The sequence below is a fragment of the Coregonus clupeaformis genome, unplaced genomic scaffold (assembly GCF_020615455.1).
Source record: "Coregonus clupeaformis isolate EN_2021a unplaced genomic scaffold, ASM2061545v1 scaf0029, whole genome shotgun sequence".
In the NCBI taxonomy this organism is placed as follows: Eukaryota; Metazoa; Chordata; class Actinopteri; order Salmoniformes; family Salmonidae; genus Coregonus; species Coregonus clupeaformis.
In genome coordinates, this window is record NW_025533484.1 from 948,655 (window position 1) to 972,555 (window position 23,901).

The window sequence follows — 23,901 nt, forward strand, 5'->3', positions numbered from 1 at the left end:
CTGATATCCAGAAGCTCTTTTTGGTTATAAGAGACGATGGCAGAAACATTATGTACAGAATTATGCACCACCACCGCCTTCAACTTGAATAAACAACTTAAAGGTGCAAGCAAGTTGAAGGTGTGTCGAGGCTTGACCCCTCACTGGCCAATCAGAATGTGCTCCATGGCTAAATACAGTTGAGGTCGGAAGTTTGCATGCACCTTAGCCAAATACATTTAAACTCAGTTTTTCACAATTCCTGGCATTTAATCCTGGTGGAGGTTCCCTGTTTTGGGTCAGTTGGGATCGCCACTTTATTTTAAGAATGTGAAATGTCCAGTATGAAAATGTATGCACTCACTAACTGTAAGTCGCTCTGGATAAGAGCGTCTGCTAAATGACTAAAATGTAAATGTGAAATGTACTCTTGTAGCTCAGTTGGCAGAGCATGGCGCTTGCAACGCCAGGGTTGTGGGTTCGTTTCCCATGGGGGACCAGAATGAAACAATAAATAATGTATGCACAACTAACTGTAAGTCGCTCTGGATAAGAGCGTCTGCTAAATGACTAAAATGTAAAAATGTAAAATAAATGACAGCTTTGCTCACTCTTGGCATTATCTCAACCAGCTTCATGAGGTAGTCACCTGGAATGCATTTCAATTAACAGATGTGCCTTGTTAAAAGTTATTTGTGGAATTTCTTTCCTTCTTAACGTGTTTGAGCCAATCAGTTGTGTTGTGACAAGGTAGGGGGTTATACAGAAGATAGCCCTATCTTATGTATATGTTATTTCATAGTTTTGATTTATTCACTATTATTCTACAATTTAGAAAATAGTAAAAATAAAGAAAAGCCCTTGAATGAGTAGGTGTGTCCAAACTTTTGACTGGTACTGTATATAGGCCTGATTCACACAGTCTCCATTTTCCGTATATACAGTGGGGAGAACAAGTATTTGATACACTGCCGATTTTGCAGGTTTTCCTACTTACAAAGCATGTAGAGGTCTGTAATTTTTATCATAGGTACACTTCAACTGTGAGAGACGGAATCTAAAACAAAAATCCAGAAAATCACATTGTATGATTTTTAAGTAATTAATTTGCATTTTATTGCATGACATAAGTATTTGATCACCTACCAACCAGTAAGAATTCTGTCTCTCACAGACCTGTTAGTTTTTCTTTAAGAAGCCCTCCTGTTCTCCACTCATTACCTGTGTTAACTGCACCTGTTTGAACTCGTTACCTGTATAAAAGACACCTGTCCACACACTCAATCAAACAGACTCCAACCTCTCCACAATGGCCAAGACCAGAGAGCTGTGTAAGGACATCAGGGATAAAATTGTAGACCTGCACAAGGCTGGGATGGGCTACAGGACAATAGGCAAGCAGCTTGGTGAGAAGGCAACAACTGTTAGCGCAATTATTAGAAAATGGAAGAAGATCAAGATGACGGTCAATCACCCTCGGTCTGGGGCTCCATGCAAGATCTCACCTCGTGGGGCATCAATGATCATGAGGAAGGTGAGGGATCAGCCCAGAACTACACGGCAGGACCTGGTCAATGACCTGAAGAGAGCTGGGACCACAGTCTCAAAGAAAACCATTAGTAACACACTATGCCGTCATGGATTAAAATCCTGCAGCGCACGCAAGTTCCCCTGCTCAAGCCAGCGCATATCCAGGCCTGTCTGAAGTTTGCCAATTACCATCTGGATGATCCAGAGGAGGAATGGGAGAAGGTCATGTGGTCTGATGAGACAAAAATAGAGCTTTTTGGTCTAAACTCCACTCGCCGTGTTTGGAGGAAGAAGAAGAATGAGTACAACCCCAAGAACACCATCCCAACTGTGAAGCATGAAGGTGGAAACATCATTCTTTGGGGATGCTTTTTTGCAAAGGGGACAGGACGACTGCACCGTATTGAGGGGAGGATGGATGGGGCCATGTATCGCGAGATCTTGGCCAACAACCTCCTTCCTTCTGGCTGGGTCTTCCGACCCGAAAACACACAGCCAGGGCAACTAAGGAGTGGCTCCGTAAGAAGCATCTCAAGGTCCTGGAGTGGCCTAGCCAGTCTCCAGACCTGAACCCAATAGAAAATCTTTGGAGGGAGCTGAAAGTCCGTATTGCCCAGCGACAGCCCCGAAACCTGAAGAATCTGGAGAAGGTCTGTATGGAGGAGTGGGCCAAAATCCCTGCTGCAGTGTGTGCAAACCTGGTCAAGACCTACAGGAAACGTAAGATCTCTGTAATTGCAAACAAAGGTTTCTGTACCAAATATTAAGTTATGCTTTTTCGATGTATCAAATACTTATGTCATGCAATAAAATGCAAATTAATTACTTAAAAATCATACAATGTGATTTTCTGGATTTCCGTCTCTCACAGTTGAAGTGTACCTATGATAAAAATTACAGACCTCTACATGCTTTGTAAGTAGGAAAACCTGCAAAATCGGCAGTGTATCAAATACTTGTTCTCCCCACTGTATATATATATATATATATATATATATATATATATATATATATATATATACACAGTGGGGAAAAAAAGTATTTAGTCAGCCACCAATTGTGCAAGTTTTCCCACTTAAAAAGATGAGAGAGGCCTGTAATTTTCATCATAGGTACACGTCAACTATGACAGACAAAATGAGAAAATAAATCCAGAAAATCACATTGTAGGATTTTAATGAATTTATTTGCAAATTATGGTGGAAAATAAGTATTTGGTCAATAACAAAAGTTTCTCAATACTTTGTTAAATACCCTTTGTTGGCAATGACACAAGTCAAACGTTTTCTGTAAGTCTTCACAAGGTTTTCACACACTGTTGCTGGTATTTTGGCCCATTCCTCCATGCAGATCTCCTCTAGAGCAGTGATGTTTTGGGGCTGTCGCTGGGCAACACGGACTTTCAACTCCCCTCCAAAGATTTTCTATGGGGTTGAGATCTGGAGACTGGCTAGGCCACTCCAGGACCTTGGAAATGCTTCTTACGAAGCCACTCCTTCGTTGCCCGGGCGGTGTGTTTGGGATCATTGTCATGCTGAAAGACCCAGCCACGTTTCATCTTCAATGCCCTTGCTGATGGAAGGAGGTTTTCACTCAAAATCTCACGATACATGGCCCCATTCGTTCTTTCCTTTACACGGATCAGTCGTCCTGGTCCCTTTGCAGAAAAACAGCCCCAAAGCATGATGTTTCCACCCCCATGCTTCACAGTAGGTATGGTGTTCTTTGGATGCAACTCAGCATTCTTTGTCCTCCAAACACGACGAGTTGAGTTTTACCAAAAAGTTATATTTTGGTTTCATCTGACCATATGACATTCTCCCAATCCTCTTCTGGATCATCCAAATGCACTCTAGCAAACTTCAGACGGGCCTGGACATGTACTGGCTTAAGCAAGGGGACACGTCTGGCACTGCAGGATTTGAGTCCCTGGCGGCGTAGTGTGTTACTGATGGTAGGTTTTGTTACTTTGGTCCCAGCTCTCTGCAGGTCATTCACTAGGTCCCCCCGTGTGGTTCTGGGATTTTGTGATCATTTTGACCCCACGGAGTGAGATCTTGCGTGGAGCCCCATATCGAGGGAGATTATCAGTGGTCTTGTATGTCTTCCATTTCCTAATAATTGCTCCCACAGTTGATTTCTTCAAACCAAGCTGCTTACCTATTGCAGATTCAGTCTTCCCAGCCTGGTGCAGGTCTACAATTTTGTTTCTGGTGTCCTTTGACAGCTCTTTGGTCTTGGCCATAGTGGAGTTTGGAGTGTGACTGCTTGAGGTTGTGGACAGGTGTCTTTTATACTGATAACAACTTCAAACAGGTGCCATTAATACAGGTAACGAGTGGAGGACAGAGGAGCCTCTTAAAGAAGAAGTGACAGGTCTGTGAGAGCCAGAAATCTTGCTTGTTTGTAGGTGACCAAATATTTATTTTCCACCATAATTTGCAAATAAATTCATTAAAAATCCTAAAATTTGATCGTCTGGATTTTTTTCTCTCATTTTGTCTGTCATAGTTGACGTGTACCTATGATGAAAATTACAGGCCTCTCTCATCTTTTTAAGTGGGAGAACTTGCACAATTGGTGGCTGACTAAATAATTTTTTTCCCCCACTGTATTTCAATATTACATTTTATTTTCATAAATGATCACTGTAATGATTGCAAACGTATTTTCAACGAATTATTTGTTTGTTAGTGTGGGTCTGCAGATTTTGGATCATGCATCGGGTGCTACGCCCTTTGTTTTCTTTGTCTGTTAACGTTTTGGATGTGAGGAGGGAAAAAAATCGTCCTCCAGTGGTTTCCTTGAGGATCCACATTATGTCTGATAAAAGATCAAGATGCGAAGAATTGGAAAAAGAGTAAACGGAGTAAGAAAAACAACAAGAGAAAGCTAGCTACTGTAATATTGGGTTCCCCTTGATTTGAATAGCTGTAGTGCCACTTTCATTAGAGAGAAAGCTAGCTACTGTAATATTGGGTTCCCCTTGATTTGAATAGCTGTAGTGCCACTTTCATTAGAGAGAAAGCTAGCTACTGTAATATTGGGTTCCCCTTGATTTGAATAGCTGTAGTGCCACTTTCATTAGAGAGAAAGCTAGCTACTGTAATATTGGGTTCCCCTTGATTTGAATAGCTGTAGTGCCACTTTCATTAGAGAGAAAGCTAGCTACTGTAATATTGGGTTTCCCTTGATTTGAATAGCTGTAGTGCCACTTTCATTAGAGAGAAAGCTAGCTACTGTAATATTGGGTTCCCCTTGAATTGAATAGCTGTAGTGCCACTTTCATTAGTGTGGTAGAAATGTTTAACTCAATAATATCTCTCAGAAACCGGAGCTTGTGAATTGAATGACTTTCGAAATCCCAACCAATAAAACAAAAGTTAACATAAAATGAGTGTAAGCATGTGCATATACTTATTCTTAGCCTTGCCATTTGTGATTTCATTTTATAAGAATATATATTCAGACCAATGTATCTTCCTCATTGTCTGACCCATCACGATGAGGACGAGGAGCCCAGTCGGGTACTGGGTTCAGGTCCGGAAGGTTTCCCTCTAAGCTAACCTCCAATTGTTGCTGTTGAGTTTTGCAGCCATGACAGACCCATCCACCCCCAGGGACAACACCATACAGACATTCAGGATTCCCAAATGGGCAGTCCAGTGGTCCTTCTTTAATACTACAGGGCTTTCCATATTCATTAACATACTGTCCTGGAGCTCCCGGGATGGGGTTTATTTCTTTGGGTGAATTATTAACAATTGTCTGTACAGTAATTTGTTTTACTGTGGTTTGGATGAAGAGGGATTTCAGCAAAGGCAGTAAACAACAAAATACCACTCCCAATACCACCAGTGCTATGCCAATCATGATTGCCATTTTTGTAAACATTGCTCCCCACATTCCCAAAGTTAAGTCCATCCAATCCCAGGTGTGAGCATCATGCCCATCATTGTCCTTAACTTCTTTCATTTAAGTTTAGTCATTGCTTCAGAACCATCCGGAGCAACACTCATCCCCAAACATAACACAAACTCCACCTTTTTCTGCCAACAGCCAATTTAGAGCCTGCCTATTCTGCCAGGTCATCCTACTAGTTGTTGCCTGTACTTGCTCTCCCAGAGCTGTTAACGCAGAGTCTGTGTAATTAATAAACCTCTGTTGATTATAGTAAATATAATTTATCCATTCTAGGTTTTTGTTAGGTGATATCCAGACGAATATTGATTCAAATCCTGCTTTAATTTCATCTCTTGCCTTATATTCATTTGGGAATTCCTGTAGGCTGACCTATTGAACCTAAATATACATTGGGGTCATGTTCATAGCTGACCTATTGAACCTAAATATACATTGGGGTCATGGTTCATAGCTGACCTATTGAACCTAAATATACATTGGGGTCATGGTTCATAGCTGACCTATTGAACCTAAATATACATTGGGGTCATGGTTCATAGCTGACCTATTGAACCTAAATATACATTGGGGTCATGGTTCATAGCTGACCTATTGAACCTAAATATACATTGGGGTCATGTTCATATGATCTTTTTACCCTATTATCACTCCAGTGCTTGATCCTGCTGCCTGATAGGTTGCTCTTCGGGGGGGTATCTGCGTTCCAGGAAGTATCGTTATTTAGGTGCCATGTGGTTTTAACCTTTCCCAAATCATGTTCCCCGTTTGTTTTGTTGTAGCATTCATACTTCTGCTCATAATCTATTCGATATTTCTCTGGTGCTTCCATTTTTCTAGGTTCTATTCTGACATCAAATGTTTTACACCACTCCCCCCCCCCCCATCCTGCTTGATTATAGTACTTGTGGTGGTCGGGACTTCCTAAGAAGGATAAGCATTCTGCAGGGGTCTCTCTGATCTTTTGAGGTGACATAATTTTTTGTTTTAAAGTCAGCCCAGTCCCTGTAGCTGTGTGGACTTGTTATTACTATCAGTTCCTTCAATGGGGAGGGGACAATTTATTTTCTTATTAATCACTTTAGCTGAGTACTGTGCCCATTTGCACCAGTCATTTTGTAATGCTCCCTCCCATAGTCTGTTCAATTTTGTTGGTGCTTTCATTGTTTCTGGTACTGCTATGGGGGGGGGGGCTGAGCTAGATTGTTTATTTTTCTGATTCCTCCAATTAATCAAAGACTCCCATACATTTAGAAAGAACCCAGTTGGTTCTGTTGTTTTCTAATTCTGTCATTATTGGTTTAGTTGTTACGACAATTGACGGTCCTTGGGTGATTGCCATGGTTGCATTAGCTGTCCCTGTTTCTCTTTCCTGTCTAGGTTGATGTGTGGGAATAGGGGTAATATCAATCATTGTTATATTGTTCCCTTCTGACCACTCAGTGCTGACTATTTCCAAAACCTATTTTGCATCGTTCTCTTGCGTCAACTCCTCTAAGGTAATTTCCCAAGTGGTGTTTCCCTTGTCAATTTCTAATTTACAGCCGTATTCATCCCAGATTGCTTCTCCCATTGTTTGATGATTGGCCCACCCACAGAGTGATAGTTCTGGCAGAGGTTTGCTCCTACGTATTGAAAAGGATCTTTGAGTTAATGTAGCTGTCATTACTAGTTCGGGCCATTTCCAATGGTACCTGCTTTTTTATTCTGCTTTGTTTTCTAGCTTCAGGGGCTGGTTCCTCAGGTATTGGTTATTCTGCTTTTTATTCTAGCTTCAGGGGCTGGTTCCTCAGGTATTGGTTATTCTGCTTTTTATTCTAGCTTCAGGGGCTGGTTCCTCAGGTATTGGTTATTCTGCTTTTTATTCTAGCTTCAGGGGCTAGTTCGTTAGGTATTGGTTATTCTGCTTTTTATTCTAGCTTCAGGGGCTAGTTCTTCAGGTATTGGTTATTCTGCTTTTTATTCTAGCTTCAGGGGCTGGTTCTTCAGGTATTGGTTATTCTGCTTTGTTTTCTAGCTTCAGGGGCTAGCTTTCTTAGATCTTTGGCTTGTTTTATATCCATTGTTTAGCATGTTTATTCCCTACAGGTTTTCCATTTTTATTTATATTTGACTTAACTTCCACACAACGATTTTTTTGCCATTTTATTTTAAACAGTGCATATCCTTCAATCTGGCATCTACCTAGTCTGGGCCAGCCTGTGAACAATATTTGATCACTGTTCATAATAGATATTCTTCCTGGTTCAGTAAGGCTATCTCGAAAATATTGTATAGTCGTGGGCAGACTCACTACCATCTTTCCTAGGTTAACTGCTATTGGTGTTAAAGCCATTCCACAGCTTTTCAGTTGTTCTGTTCTCCAATTTATGTTAGGGGGACCATAAGAGGTCAGAGAAGTCAATGGTGGGGGAGCCACCTTCTTCGATAGTAGGGAAGTCACTTTCTTCAATGGCAGGGAAGTCATCTCCTGTTGTCTCTCCGTTGCCTGGGTCATTGCTTGTGCTTGGGGCATCTGCCATAGCAGGTATCCCATTAGCAGTATTCCCCATGTCATCAGACCCCATCTCCTGACTCTTCGGATTTTCAGGAGGGGGTACCTGCTGGCCTTCGATGTTTGTGCTGAGGCTCATACTTGCATCTTCTTCTTCTTGGACTCTTGGCAGGCCAGTTCCCTTTTGGAGCCTGGTGCAGTGATTCAGATGGTACCACGTCGTACTTCCTTCCACCTGTTTCGCCGTGGGCATTGCTCAGATCTCCGTGTATGGTCCTTCTCTCCTGGGCTCATTCCACTTTCTGCGGAACACTCAGATGTAGACTTGGTCTCCTGGTATCACCGGTCCTGGCTCCTCTGGTCTGGGTTCCGGTTCTCGCCTTTTTTCCTGGAGATAAATAACTTTATGTATAGCAGTTAGTTGTCTTACATAACGCTTTAAGCTCCATCTCTAATTGTTCCAATGAGGGTCCTTTGTAGGGCCCTCTCAGAACTGGCACTGGAATGGGTCGACCCGTAAGCATTTCATTCGGGGTTAGCTGCGTATTTCTGTTAGTTTGCATGCGATAGCTCATTAAAGCAAGTGGCAGTGCATCCACCCAGTTGAGCGTTGCACTGGTACAGATTTTATTCAATTTAGCCTTGAGGGTTCCATTTATTCTCTCAACCATCCCTTGTGACTGTGGGTGATATACACATCCCAGGCTTTGCTTAATCTTTAACTGCTGTAGTACTAGCTTCACCGTTTTCTGAATAAATGCTGATCCCATTGTCAGAGCTGATTTCTGTCGGTATTCCAAATCTGGATATTACTTCTCTGGTTAGAAATTTGATTACTGTTCCTGATCCTAGATCTGCTGATGGTACCGCTTCTACCCATCTACTGAATCTATCTATGATCACTAGCATGTACCTTTTGCCGTTCACCTTTTTTATCATATCCACATAGTCCATGACCAGGTGTCGAAATGGTCCTTCTGGGACTGGTATGTGACCTATGGACGTGGTTATTCCTTTTTGTACATTGTTTTGTGCACACACCTCACATTTTGTTAATGCCTCATCTACCATTGCCTGTAGGTTTGGTGACCAGTATCCTTGTTTTTTCATTTTCCTTATCACTTCCCCCCTTGCACAATGGTCAAAACCATGCGCATCAGTTATCAGTAGATTGAGCAACATAGTGGGTGCTACTATTGTTCCTTCATGAGACCTCCATAGTCCTGTCGTGTCTTTGGTGGCCCCTCTTTGGTGCCAAATTGTTTGTTCGTAATGTCCTGCTCTTTCCTGCATCCTAATTATGTCATCTGGTTGTGGTATAGATTCAATAATGACCATTGTTGCCGTTAACACCGGGATGGTGCATTTAGATGCTTTTTTGGCAGCTTCATCAGCCACATTGTTTCCTTTGATTATGAGCCCATTTCCTTTCTTATGCGCCTGACACTTTATTATTGCCCGTTTTGTGGGGTCATTGTGCAATGATATTCTGATTTTGCTCTGTCTGCTTCTGGTATCTGAGCCTGAATAAACCTACCCCATTTCTTGACTGTCTTCTCTACTTCTGTCTCAATGCCCCCTAACCAATATACATTTGCTGTGCCCTGTGTCATTTCCATTTGCATGTTTAACCCTGCTTTATCTATGATCAACCCTTCAGAGGAACACCAAATTTGTATACACATTTTGCATAGAGCATCTCTTCCTAATAAGTTGACAGGGGGTGTGATATGATACTAGTATAGGGAGGGTTGCGGATTTGTCATTAACTGGGTTTGTCCCGAGATTCCTACAGTTTTGACGTATTTGCCAGACATGGGGAGATGAGAGGCATCATTTGGACTTGCACAAGTGTAAGTGGCTCCACTATCTATCATCATGGGTGTGCCTCTATTTTCTATTTGAACCTGCAGCATAGGTTCTTGATCAGCTCGTGTAGATAGCACTGGAAACTGACCCTCCCCTGTTGGATTCTCTGGGCACCCCTAGTACCCCTGATTGGGCCCTGCCCATGGGTTCACAGGACCTTGGAATTGTTTCTGATTTTGTTGACAGCCGCCAGTTTGTTTACAATTACTTTGGTTTCTGTTCTTCTGTTGTTGCCAGGGGTTTGTGGGGCAGTTTCGCCTGGTATGCCCTGGCTGCTGGCATCCCCAGCAGGTCCCAGGAGGCCCTTGTGGGCCCCGATTTCCTCCACTCTGATTGTTTTGCACAGGTTGTTGCTGTTTATTGTTATTATTCCATTGCCGGGGTTGTTGTGCATACACATTCACTACTGGTGGTGTGGGTTGCACTTGGGCCTCAGCCACAGGTGCTGTTACTGGAGCCTGGTTTGTCAGTTCTTCCAGCTGGAATTGAGTCAGATTTTTTTGAATCTCTCCCCTGTTCCATGAGTGTTTGTTCATCCTTCCTGTGTTTCTCTACTGCATGTATCACATGGTCACAGAATTATTTGTGTTATTTTGAGGTTAGTCCTACCACATCCTCCAGCCTGCTTTTCACCATCTGGGGCATGGCCACTATCACTGAGTTTCGGAACAAAGTTGTCATCAGTGGGTCCCCTTCTGGGTCTCGTTCTGTTTCCAGTCTCCATCGTTTCATCTGTTCGTGTAGATAGGCAGCTGGATTCTCTGTTTCCCCTAGTGTTCCCCCTTTTAGTGACTTGGGATCAATTCTTGCCGGATATTCCAGTCTCAGTGCTCGCCAGACTTCAGGGCGGTGTGAGTCAAAGTCCGTCCCTTCTCCTTGCGCGTCTCTCACTTCTCTCCCCAGGTCACTGTACCCCAGTACATGCTTGCCAACAGTGCCTTTAGATCCCCCACAGCCAGCAGTTTCCCCATGGTTTGCTCCTCAAAGGTCCTTATCCATTTTCCTGCTCCATCGTGCAAATCTGGCAGGCGGGCAACCAATCCTTCCAGGTCCTGCGATCCCCACGGAACATAATGTGCTGGGAACCTTTTATTAAGACTGGACATTGTGCCTCATATCTTTCAGGTTTTTTCACTGAGCGTTGCACTGGTACAGATTTTATTTTAGCGTTGCACTGGTACACTCATCATCCTTTCTCAACATGTTTCTGGCTTCCCTTTCTCTTTCTCTTTTGTCCTTCCTCTTCTTTCCTGTGTCTTTTGTTTTATAGTTTTTTATTATTGCTTCCATTTCCTCACACACCGAGACGTCAAACGTTCCTCTTTCTGGCCATTTGGTGCCCATCTTCCTGGTGTGTCGTTCCCATTTTTTAGATATTTTTATTATTTCTCCCTTGTTTAGGGGATACCTAGCACTCAGGATTTCTACTGCCATTTTGTTCATATTTATAGCCTGTATTCTTGAACTCCCTAATGCCAAATGCAACCCCCTTTTGGCTTATTGTAATATCCATACTATTTTTTTTTAACCTTGTTATTTGCTTTTTTCTTGATTATCCTAGCCAGAACTTATCATAAATGTGTGTGTTCGGTTTTGTCTTATTTCTCCTGATGTCCACTTTTCTATTGTGTGGAAAAATAAATAAATAAAATATTCCTTTTATTCTTATTTTTCTCATTTCCAGACCACTTGACAGCATGTTTGTTTCCACTCTTAGTACTTTAATGGGCATTCACGCACCGTTCACTCTTCCTCTCCCAGTGCGAGACCAGGTTACACTTAAGCAACGATCCAGGAGAGGTGCGCAAACCTTTCTCCACCCGAGACTGAAGCTTTCACACCTCTTACTTTCAGTACTTTACTCACACATGCATTCACCCTTTTCCCCCTAGTGCAAACTGTGTGCGTCCTCTCTACCAGGTTACACTTAAGCAACGATCCAGGAGAGGTGCGCAAACCTTTCTCCACCAGAGCAGAAATTGCTTTCACACTCACTTGCACTCTCACACTTCCATACACTTTCCTAAGCGACCTGCAAATTCAACCCCTTTCCTGATTCACTTCCTCGACACAAGAAAAGCGGTATTATACAGGATTGTTGCCTACCTATGCAGCCCTCTTAGTGATTCACTTCCTCGACACAAGAAAAGCGGTATTATACAGGATTGTTGCCTACCCATGCAGCCCTCTTAGTGATTCACTTCCTCGACACACTTAGAGCGGTGTTCGCAGGACTTCTTATTTATTTTCTGATCGCCCAAACCAATGGGCAGCCGCTCTCGCTGAAGCGAATCAGACAGAATGACCAGCAGGACGAACAAATGAATCAGACGAATTGAACAAATGCCTCAGATGAACAACCGAGTGACCTCAATGATTGAATGCACGAATTGAGTCAGACCAGTTGACCAAGATGAAAGAGTTGCTTTCGCAAACTCAAGCAGGTCCAATAAAACCAGTCTTGTACAAAACGAGTCAGACAAAACAATCGAATCAACCGGATTGATCAAACTGATCAGATGAGCAACCTGAATGAAACAGATTAAAAATTCAACTTGACCACAACCGAATGAATCACATTTGCCCAAGCAAACCACCCACCTGCTCAGGCTGAGCAGATCTACTCTTACTTAAACTATTTTCTATGTATTGCAACCCTCAAGGCTTTTTATTTCTTTATTATTTTGCATGCATTTCGAATTCAAAAGCTCCCAGTTTCTGTTTTTCTAGTTCTTAAATTTGGAGAGACCTACTTGGTGTCCTGCAGCTGAGGCCGGAACCCGGAGCGAACCAAACAAACTTTGTACTATTAAATAAGAACTTTGCTTACCTTTTTTAGTGGCCACTTGTTTGTGTAGTTCGTCCAAGCCGTCCACAGTCACAGGTGTTCACCGTCTCTAGTCCCTGTTTGTCACTCCTGGCAAGCTCACCATTTATGTGGTAGAAATGTCTAACTCAATAATATCTCTCAGAAACCGGAGCTTGTCAATTCAGAATATACTTTATTACAACGCAACAAAGCCGAGCTGGTCCATGGAGCAACTGCCTGCCCTGACACGGAGCTCTCCTTTTATACAGTTTTATGCTTACACAAAATGCATAGTCATGCTTATACAGAATACATAGTTACTCCTCTTTATGTAAATGATTAACATCTTTCAGTGCCACGCCACCATTAGCTTTCAAATTCCAAGTGCCATGTACTGTTTACTTTCAAGGTCTACGTGTCGTTTCTCTAGGTGGGGCCTTTGCCTCTTATCTCATTATATTGGTGCCATGACTCGGACACTTTCTCCAAAAATTATATACATACATACATACAGTGGGGGAAAAAAGTATTTAGTCAGCCACCAATTGTGCAAGTTCTCCCACTTAAAAAGATGAGAGAGGCCTGTAATTTTCATCATAGGTACACGTCAACTATGAAAGACAAATTGAGGGAAAAAAATCCAGATAATCACATTGTAGGATTTTTAATGAATTTATTTGCAAATTATGGTGGAAAATAAGTATTTGGTCACCTACAAACAAGCAAGATTTCTGGCTCTCACAGACCTGTAACTTCTTCTTTCAGAGGCTCCTCTGTCCTCCACTCGTTACCTGTATTAATGGCACCTGTTTGAACTTGTTATCAGTATAAAATACACCTGTCCACAACCTCAAACAGTCACACTCCAAACTTCACAATGGCCAAGACCAAAGAGCTGTCAAAGGACACCAAAAACAAAATTGTAGACCTGCACCAGGCTGGGAAGACTGAATCTGCAATAGGTAAGCAGCTTGGTTTGAAGAAATCAACTGTGGGAGCAATTATTAGGAAATGGAAGACATACAAGACCACTGATAATCTCCCTCAATCTGGGGCTCCACGCAAGATCTCACCCCGTGGGGTCAAAATGATCACAAGAACGGTGAGCAAAATCCCAGAACCACACGGGGGGACCTAGTGAATGACCTGCAGAGAGCTGGGACCAAAGTAACAAAGCCAACCATCAGTAACAAACTACGCCGCCAGGGACTCAAATCCTGCAGTGCGAGACGTGTCCCCCCTGCTTAAGCCAGTACATGTCCAGGCCCGTCTGAAGTGCATTTGGATGATCCAGAAGAGGATTGGGAGAATGTCATATGGTCAGATGAAACCAAAATATAACTTTTTGGTAAAAACTCAACTCGTCATGTTTGGAGGACAAAGAATGCTGAGTTGCATCCAAAGAACACCATACCTACTGTGAAGCATGGGGTTGGAAACATCATGCTTTGGGGCTGTTTTTCTGCAAAGGGACCAGGACGACTGATCCGTGTAAAGGAAAGAATGAATGGGGCCATGTATCGTGAGATTTTGAGTGAAACCCTCCTTCCATCAGCAAGGGCATTGAAGATGAAACGTGGCTGGGTCTTTCAGCATGACAATGATCCCAAACACACCGCCCGGGCAACGAAGGAGTGGCTTCGTAAGAAGCATTTCAAGGTCCTGGAGTGGCCTAGCCAGTCTCCAGATCTCAACCCCATAGAAAATCTTTGGAGGGAGTTGAAAGTCTGTGTTGCCCAGCGACAGCCCCAAAACATCACTGCTCTAGAGGAGATATGCATGGAGGAATGGGCCAAAATACCAGCAACAGTGTGTGAAAACCTTGTGAAGACTTACAGAAAACGTTTGACCTGTGTCATTGCCAACAAAGGGTATATAACAAAGTATTGAGAAACTTTTTTTATTGACCAAATACTTATTTTCCACCATAATTTGCAAATAAATTCATTAAAAATCCTACAATGTGATTTTCTGGAAAAAAAATTCTCATTCTGTCTGTCATAGTTGACGTGTACCTATGATGAAAATTACAGGCCTCTCTCATCTTTTTAAGTGGGAGAACTTGCGCAATTGGTGGCTGACTAAATACTTTTTTTCCCCACTGTACGTTAAAGAACAGTTACACAATGTATTGACTATAGTCACTATGCAGGCATGCGTCTTGATTACAGAGTGTCAATCATTTTTATTCTGTTTTACCCTTATCATTTCATAACATATGTACTAGAAAATTATCCGTATTAGCCAGCTAGCTATCTAGCAAGCTACAACACCTAGATAGTTAGTTAGCTAGTTAGCTTGGCTAGTTAGCTTGGCTATATTCTGAAGCATCAATTAAGTGGCAATTCTAGCTCTACGTTCTGTTGTTGTACACTCAACCTGCTGTAGACAGGAGTACAGTGCATACACCAGTCAGACCTTAGTTGACAGTCTCAGACTTCAGACTACATGATGAGATGCTTCTGGCTCAGCCTGGGGCAAGCATTTGTAAACCACTAGGTGTCATTGCTATGTAACACATGGGATGGGGAAAGGCAGGAGAACTTCTAGATCATTTCACCAAATAATTAACTTTGGCTAATGAGAGACCATTGCATGTTTGCAATTTTCACATTTTCCGTATGAAAGGGCCATATCTGTCTGACCTTGGGTTCTTGTCTAATTGTATGAATATCCTGCAATCTTATTGGAGGTTGTGTTAATCAGGTAGATTATTACTGGAGTGTGAGAACAACACATAGGCCTAGAATGCAAGTCAAAGTGAAACATTTTCCAATTCATAACATGCTGTGTCCATCAAGTTCTAATAAACGTATAGCCTCCACAGTCAGCTCAACCAAGACCACCAACCTCCCCAGGAACACTACTCCACAGTCAGCTCAACCAAGACCACCAACCTCCCCAGGAACACTACTGCACAGTCAGCTCAACCAAGACCACCAACCTCCCCAGGAACACTATTGCACAGTCAGCTCAACCAAGACCACCAACCTCCCCAGGAACACTATTGCACAGTCAGCTCAACCAAGACCCTACAGGTCCATCAATTGATCCAGCTGAGTGGCCATAAGTCCTGTCAGATTCACTAAGGACTGATCTGGTAAGCGAAAGGCCAGTGAAGGTAGGCCCAGACTTCAGATTCCCAAAGAGACAAGACGACAGAAGCTTTCACCACCACTACATTGTCAATGGAGAAAAAGTTAAGCATAGTTGTCTCACCTACTCAAAAAAGAACAATACTGTCTTTTGTTTTTGTTGTAAATGTTTTTCAAAGAAGTCGTACAAAATGTTAAAAGACTGTCGATGTGACTGGGTCAATATTGGAGTGTTTTTGAACAGCCCAGAGCACATGAAAAACTGGTGGCATTTAAAGAGCTTGAGCTCCGTTGTAGACAATAGACCAGGTGGAAAACCTGGTGGCATGGAACGAGCTTTGCTCCGTCGTAGACAATAGACCAGGTGTAAAACCTGGTGGCATGGAACGAGCTTGAGCTCCGTCGTAGACAATAGACCAGGTGGAAAACCTGGTGGCATGGATCGAGCTTGAGCTCCGTCTTAACCAATAGATCAGGTGAAAGTGTCCCTCGTGGAAGCAGAGAAGAAGCGATGGTGAGATCTACTCACTCGGTTAGTTGCTATTATACAGTCTTTAGCAGAAAGGAACCTGGCTTTGAGGGGGTCTGTTGACTTATTACACCATCACAACAATTGGAACTTCCTCAAAGAAGTAGAGCTGATTGCCAAGTTCAACCCGGTTTTAAAGGAACATGTCAGACGCAACGACAGTGGAAAACAACAGGCGACATACCTAGACAAAATAATTCAAAATTAACTCATCTCCTGTATTAGTGAGATAACACTGAGCACAATGGTGGCTGAAATCAAAAACTCAAAGTACAATGCAAATAGTCCGGGTAGCCATGATTAGCTGTTCAGGAGTCTTATGGCTTGAGGGTAGAAGCTGTGAAGAAGCCTTTTGGACCTAGACTTGGCGCTCCGGTACCGCTTGCCATGTGGTAGCAGAGAAAACAGTCTATGACTAGGGTGGCTGAAGTCTTTGAGCATCCACATGCTCTGTATGTTCCCTGTTGGGCACATACCCTGAACTCTGTATGTTCTCTGTGGGGCACATACCCTGAACTCTGTACGTTCTCTGTGGGGCACATACCCTGAACTTGATGGTGGCAGATGCAGCCAAGGGGTCGTTAGACGACCCCCACTAGTTTCTTTGGAGTTGTTCAGAAGATGTACAACCTGTTCTCAGCTGCTACTCAGCGGTGGACTGAGACAGACTGAGACAGACTGAGAAGACAGAGACAGACTGAGGCAGACTGAGACAGACTGAGACAGACTGAGACAGACTGAGCAGACTGAGGCAGACTGAGACAGACTGAGGCAGACTGAGACAGACTGAGACAGACTGAGGCAGACTGAGACAGACTGAGACAGACTGAGGCAGACTGAGGCAGACTGAGACAGACTGAGACAGACTGAGACAGACTGAGGCAGACTGAGGCAGACTGAGACAGACTGAGACAGACTGAGACAGACTGAGACAGACTGAGACAGACTGAGACAGACTGAGGCAGACTGAGGCAGACTGAGACAGACTGAGGCAGACTGAGGCAGACTGAGACAGACTGAGGCAGACTGAGGCAGACTGAGGCAGACTGAGACAGACTGAGACAGACTGAGACAGACTGAGACAGACTGAGGCAGACTGAGGCAGACTGAGACAGACTGAGGCAGACTGAGGCAGACTGAGGCAGACTGAGACAGACTGAGACAGACTGAGGCAGACTGAGGCAGACTGAGACAGACTGAGACAGACTGAGACAGACTGAGACAGACTGAGGCAGACTGAGACAGACTGAGACAGACTGAGACAGACTGAGACAGACTGAGGCAGACTGAGACAGACTGAGGCAGACTGAGGCAGACTGAGGCAGACTGAGACAGACTGAGACAGACTGAGGCAGACTGAGGCAGACTGAGACAGACTGAGACAGACTGAGACAGACTGAGGCAGACTGAGGCAGACTGAGACAGACTGAGACAGACTGAGACAGACTGAGACAGACTGAGACAGACTGAGACAGACTGAGACAGACTGAGGCAGACTGAGGCAGACTGAGACAGACTGAGGCAGACTGAGGCAGACTGAGACAGACTGAGGCAGACTGAGGCAGACTGAGACAGACTGAGACAGACTGAGACAGACTGAGGCAGACTGAGGCAGACTGAGACAGACTGAGACAGACTGAGGCAGACTGAGGCAGACTGAGACAGACTGAGACAGACTGAGACAGACTGAGACAGACTGAGACAGACTGAGACAGACTGAGGCAGACTGAGGCAGACTGAGACAGACTGAGACAGACTGAGACAGACTGAGACAGACTGAGACAGACTCAGACAGCTGTGCAGACTGCCTCCCCTCTCAGCTCTACCCTGTTGATGCTCTGATCCCTGGTATCTCACCTCAGTAGCAGAGGTACAACACAGGAGGTGACTTCAGCCAGTCTGCCTCTTCTTCCTGCTTTTGTTGTGCTGACATTCTAGTCTCTGTTTATCTGACCTCACAACAGGCCTTAATGAGGTTAGGATGGCCCTGAGGCGCAGTGTAGCAGTTGACCTCAGTCTCCTATCCCAGCTGTGTTGACACGTCTGGCCCCTGTTTATCTCACCTCTCAACAGGACAAGCGAGGGAGTGGGAAGAGCTCAGCCTGTATAATTCATGTATAACACATAAGGTGGAGTGAGAGTGGGTTATCTGACTAGTGTAAGACGAGGGGCTCGTGAGCGCTGTTCTCTGGTTTTTTACTATAATCCCCACCACCACCACCACAGTCCCTCAGACCCAATGAATCTAATAGAATTAGAAAGTGGTGAGGTGAGAGGGGTCAGACTCATGGAAGCACACACACACACACACCTTTCCCAGGTGTTCTATTAAAATGAAACTCACAGATTGCTGTATGGCGTTGATTCAAGGATACGTCCTGAACTAAATGATGTGGCAGAGAGAGATTGAGAGAGAGAGAGAGAGAGAGAGAGAGAGAGAGAGAGAGAGAGAGAGAGAGAGAGAGAGAGAGAGAGAGAGAGAGAGAGAGAGAGAGAGAGAGAGAGAGAGAGAGAGAGAGAGAGAGAGAGACAGAGAGAGAGCGAAGAGAGAGAGAGAGAGAGAGAGACGAGAGAGAGAGAGAGAGAGACAGAGAGAGAGAGAGAGAGAGAGAGAGAGGGAGAGTAAAAGAGAGTGGTAGGATGATGAATCTTTGAGAAATAATCAAAAACCTATGGACGTTGTTTGGCCTGTTGTGTTTAACTTTTGTCTCAAGGACATTGCAGACTGTTATTGTTTAATGAATATTTGACCATTATTCAATTGAACCTGTCATTGTTTATGACCTCTCTTTGCTTGCACGGGCACGCACGCACACACGCTCGCTCGCTCGCACACATGCACACACACAAACATGTTCATTGTTCTAAACACGTATGCCTTTCAAAGTGTACTCTACCTGATAGTAGTCGTGACGATAAATGTAGTCTGTGGTTTAATCTGACTACTGCCACAGCCAACTACAGCAATAGGCCTACTGGTTTGACTGAATGTGGTTTCAGCTACTCTATGTATTCAGACCACAGTGTGTGTGTGTTGGCCAGGTATCTCTCTCTCTCTGTCTGGCTGTTTGTGATGATAAAGTGGCATTTGGAGGGATTATGTGTCCATCTAAACACACACAGCCCTCTGCCCTGTTTACAACATCCTGTGTGAACAGACAAATACCCTGCATTGAACATCACCAAGCACATATTCTCTGAAAGTTTTCTACTATTACAGCAATTATAACAGACAGGCATACAGAGCCTTCAGAAAGTATTCACACCCCTTGACTTTTTCCACATGCTGTTGTGTTACAGCACGAATTTAAAATGGATTACGTTTAGATTGTGTCACTGATGTGCACACAATACCCCATAATGTCAAAGTGGAATTATGTCCATTGAAATGTTTACAAATTAATAAAAAATGAAAAGCTGAGCTGTCTTGAGTCAATAAAGTATTCAACCCCTTTGAGAAGTTGCATGGACTCACTCTGTGTGTAATAACTGTGTTTAACATGATTTATTAATGACTACCTCATCTCTGTACCCCACACATACAATTATCTTTAACGTCCCTCAGTTGAGCAGTGAATTTCAAACACAGATTCAACCACAAAGACCAGGGAGGTTTTCCAATGCCTCGCAAAGAAGGGCACCTATTGGTAGACGGGTAAAAAAAAAAAAAAAAAAGCAGACATTGAATATCCCTTTGGGCATGGTGAAGTTATTAATTACACTTTGGATGGTATATCAATACACCCAGCCACTACAAAGATACAGTCGTCCTTCCTAACTCAGTTGACGAAGAGGAAGGAAACCGCTCAGGGATTTCACCATGAGGTCACAGAGGTGCAATAAGGCACTAAAGTAATACTGCCAAAGAATGTGGCAAAGAAATTAACTTTTCTCCTGAATACAAAGCATTATGTTTTGTGGCAAATCCAACACAACACATCACTGAGTACCACTCTTCATACACTATATATGCAAAAGTATCACATTTTACATTTTAGTCATTTAGCAGACGCTCTTATCCAGAGCGACTTACAGTTAGTGAATAAATATATATATATATTTTTTTTTATACTGGTCCCCCATGGGAATCAAACCCACAACCCTGGCGTTGCAAACGCCATGCTCTATCAACTGAGCTACATCCCTGCCGGCCATTCCCTCCCCTACCCTGGACAACGCTAAGCCAATTGTGCGCTGCCCATGAGTCTCCCGGTCGCGGCCGGCTGCGACAGAGCCTGGATTTGAACCAGGATCTCTAGTGGCACAGCTAGCACTGCAATGCCTTAGACCACTGCGCCACTCACGACTCAGGACTCAGGATATGACCCAGATGGAGGCGGATAGTACAGTTCTCAATGATAATTTATTAGAACACGGGGCAAAGGGCAGGTAGAGGTCAGGTCAGAGTCAAGCAGGTACAGGACGGCAGGCAGGCTCTGGGTCAGGGCAGGCAGAATGGTCAGAACCGGAAAAACTTGGAAATAAACACTTGAGAAACAGGAAAACGGGAAAGCACACTGGTAAGACCTGACAAGACAAGACGAACTGGCAACAGACAAATAGAGAACACAGGTATAAATGCACTGGGGATAATGGGGAAGATGGGAGACACCTGGAGGGGGTGGAGACAAGCACAGGACAGGTGAAACAGATCAGGGTGTGACAGCAGGGGAAGCAGAGGTGACGTTCTAACCTAATTGTCCATTCCCTTCCTGTATATACAAAAGTATGTGGACACCCCTTCAAATTAGTGGATTCGGCTATTTCAGCATCACCCATTGCTGACAGGTGTATAAAATCGAGCACACACCCATGCAATCTCCATAGACAAACATTGGCAGTAGAATGGCCTTACTGAACAGCTCAGTGACTTTCAACGTGGCACCATCATAGGATGCCACCTTTCCAACAAGTCAGTTCGTCAAATTTCTGCCCTGCTAAAGCTGCCCCGGTCAACTGTAAGTGCTGTTATTGTGAAGTGGAAACGTCTAGAAGCAACAACAGCTCAGCTGTGAAGTGGTAGGCCACACAAGCTCACAGAACGCGACCGCCGAATACTGAAGTGCGTAGCACGTAAGAATCATCTGTACTCGGTTGCAACACTCACTAACAAGTTCCAAACTGCCTCTGGAAGCAACATCAGCACAAGAACTGTTCGTCGGGAGCTTCATGAAATGGGTTTCCATGGCCGAGCAGCCGCACACAAGCTTAAGATCACCATGCTCAATGCCAAGCGACGGCTGAAGTGGTGTAAAGCTCGCCACCATTGGAATCTGGAGCAGTGGAAAAGCGTTCTCTGGAGTGATGAATTATGCTTCACCATCTGGCAATCCGACGGACGAATATGGGTTTGGCGGATGCCAGGAGAACGCTAGATGCCCAAATGCATAGTGCCAACTGTAAATTTTGGTGGAGGAGGAATAACGGTCTGTGGCAGACCAACCCTGTCTGGACACTCTGCTGCATAGCAACTACAGTACCAGTAGTGTACAGTGGGGGGAAAAAAGTATTTAGTCAGCCACCAATTGTGCAAGTTCTCCCACTTAAAAAGATGAGAGAGGCCTGTAATTTTCATCATAGGTACACGTCAACTATGACAGACAAATTGAGAAAAAAATTCTCCAGAAAATCACATTGTAGGATTTTTTTATGAATTTATTTGCAAATTATGGTAGAAAATAAGTATTTGGTCACCTACAAACAAGCAAGATTTCTGGCTCTCACAGACCTGTAACTTCTTCTTTAAGAGGCACCTCTGTCCTCCACTCGTTCCCTGTATTAATGGCACCTGTTTGAACTTGTTATCAGTATAAAAGACACCTGTCCACAACCTCAAACAGTCACACTCCAAATCCACTATGGCCAAGACCAAAGAGCTGTGAAAGGACACCAGAAACAAAATTGTAGACCTGCACCAGGCTGGGAAGACTGAATCAGCAATAGGTAAGCAGCTTGGTTTGAAGAAATCAACTGTGGGAGCAATTATTAGGAAATGGAAGACATACAAGACCACTGATAATCTCCCTTGATCTGGGGCTCCACGCAAGATCTCACCCCGTGGGGTCAAAATGATCACAAGAACGGTGAGCAAAAAATCCCAGAACCACACGGGGGGACCTAGTGAATGACCTGCAGAGAGCTGGGACCAAAGTAACAAAGCCTACCATCAGTAACACACTACGCCGCCAGGGACTCAAATCCTGCAGTGCCAGACGTGTCCCACTGCTTAAGCCAGTACATGTCCAGGCCCGTCTGAAGTTTGCTAGAGTGCATTTGGATGATCCAGAAGAGGATTGGGAGAATGTCATATGGTCAGATGATACCAAAATATAACTTTTTGGTAAAAACTCAACTCGTCGTGTTTGGAGGACAAAGAATGCTGAGTTGAATCCAAAGAACACCATACCTACTGTGAAGCATGGGGGTGGAAACATCATGCTTTGGGGCTGTTTTTCTGCAAAGGGACCAGGACGACTGATCCGTTTAAAGGAAAGAATGAATGGGGCCATGTATCGTGAGATTTTGAGTGAAAACCTCCTTCCATCAGCAAGGGCATTGAAGATGAAACGTGGCTGGGTCTTTCAGCATGACAATGATCCCAAACACACCGCCCGGGCAACGAAGGAGTGGCTTCGTAAGAAGCATTTCAAGGTCCTGGAGTAGCCTAGCCAGTCTCCAGATCTCAACCCCATAGAAAATCTTTGGAGGGAGTTGAAAGTCCGTGTTGCCCAGCGACAGCCCCAAAACATCACTGCTCTAGAGGAGATCTGCATGGAGGAATGGGCCAAAATACCAGCAACAGTGTGTGAAAACCTTGTGAAGACTTACAGAAAACGTTTGACCTGTGTCATTGCCAACAAAGGGTATATAACAAAGTATTGAGAAACTTTTGTTATTGACCAAATACTTATTTTCCACCATAATTTGCAAATAAATTCATTAAAAATCCTACAATGTGATCTTCTGGTTGACGTGTACCTATGATGAAAATGACAGGCCTCTCTCATCTTTTTAAGTGGGAGAACTTGCACAATTGGTGGCTGACTAAATACTTTTTTCCCCCACTGTATCTGCTTAATACTGCATAGAAACGACAGTACCGCAGCATATCTGCTTAATACTGCATAGAAACTAAACAAGAGTGTCTGCCAAATGACTAGAATATAATATAAATAATAAGCCATTTAGCAGACGCTTTTATCCAAAGCGACTTACAGTCATGCGTGCATACTTTTTTTTGTGTGTATGGGTGGTCCCGGGCATCGAACCCACTACCTTGGCGTTACAAGCGCCGTGCTCTACCAGCTGAGCTACAGAGGACCACCCAATGTACCCAATGACCGCTTCAATGTAATGAATCTACTATACTATACTATATCTACTATGCGATCTACTATACTATACTATACGTCTGGTCTCAGAGGTAGATCAAGGGAAGCGGAAGACCTAAGACATTGTCATTAACGGAACCGATTGGAATTCATTCCTGCTGGTTTTAATGATTAATCAACCTCAATCAATTCAAAGTTAAAACGTAAATCAGCAATGTTAATACAGGTTAATCTGCTACCGAAGGCTACCAAGCTGATAGCATTAGAGTTAAGTAAGGCTAATTAAAGACCAAAGCGTTGCTCTTGACTTTTAAAAGGTAATTCACGCTTGAGCCAACCTGCAC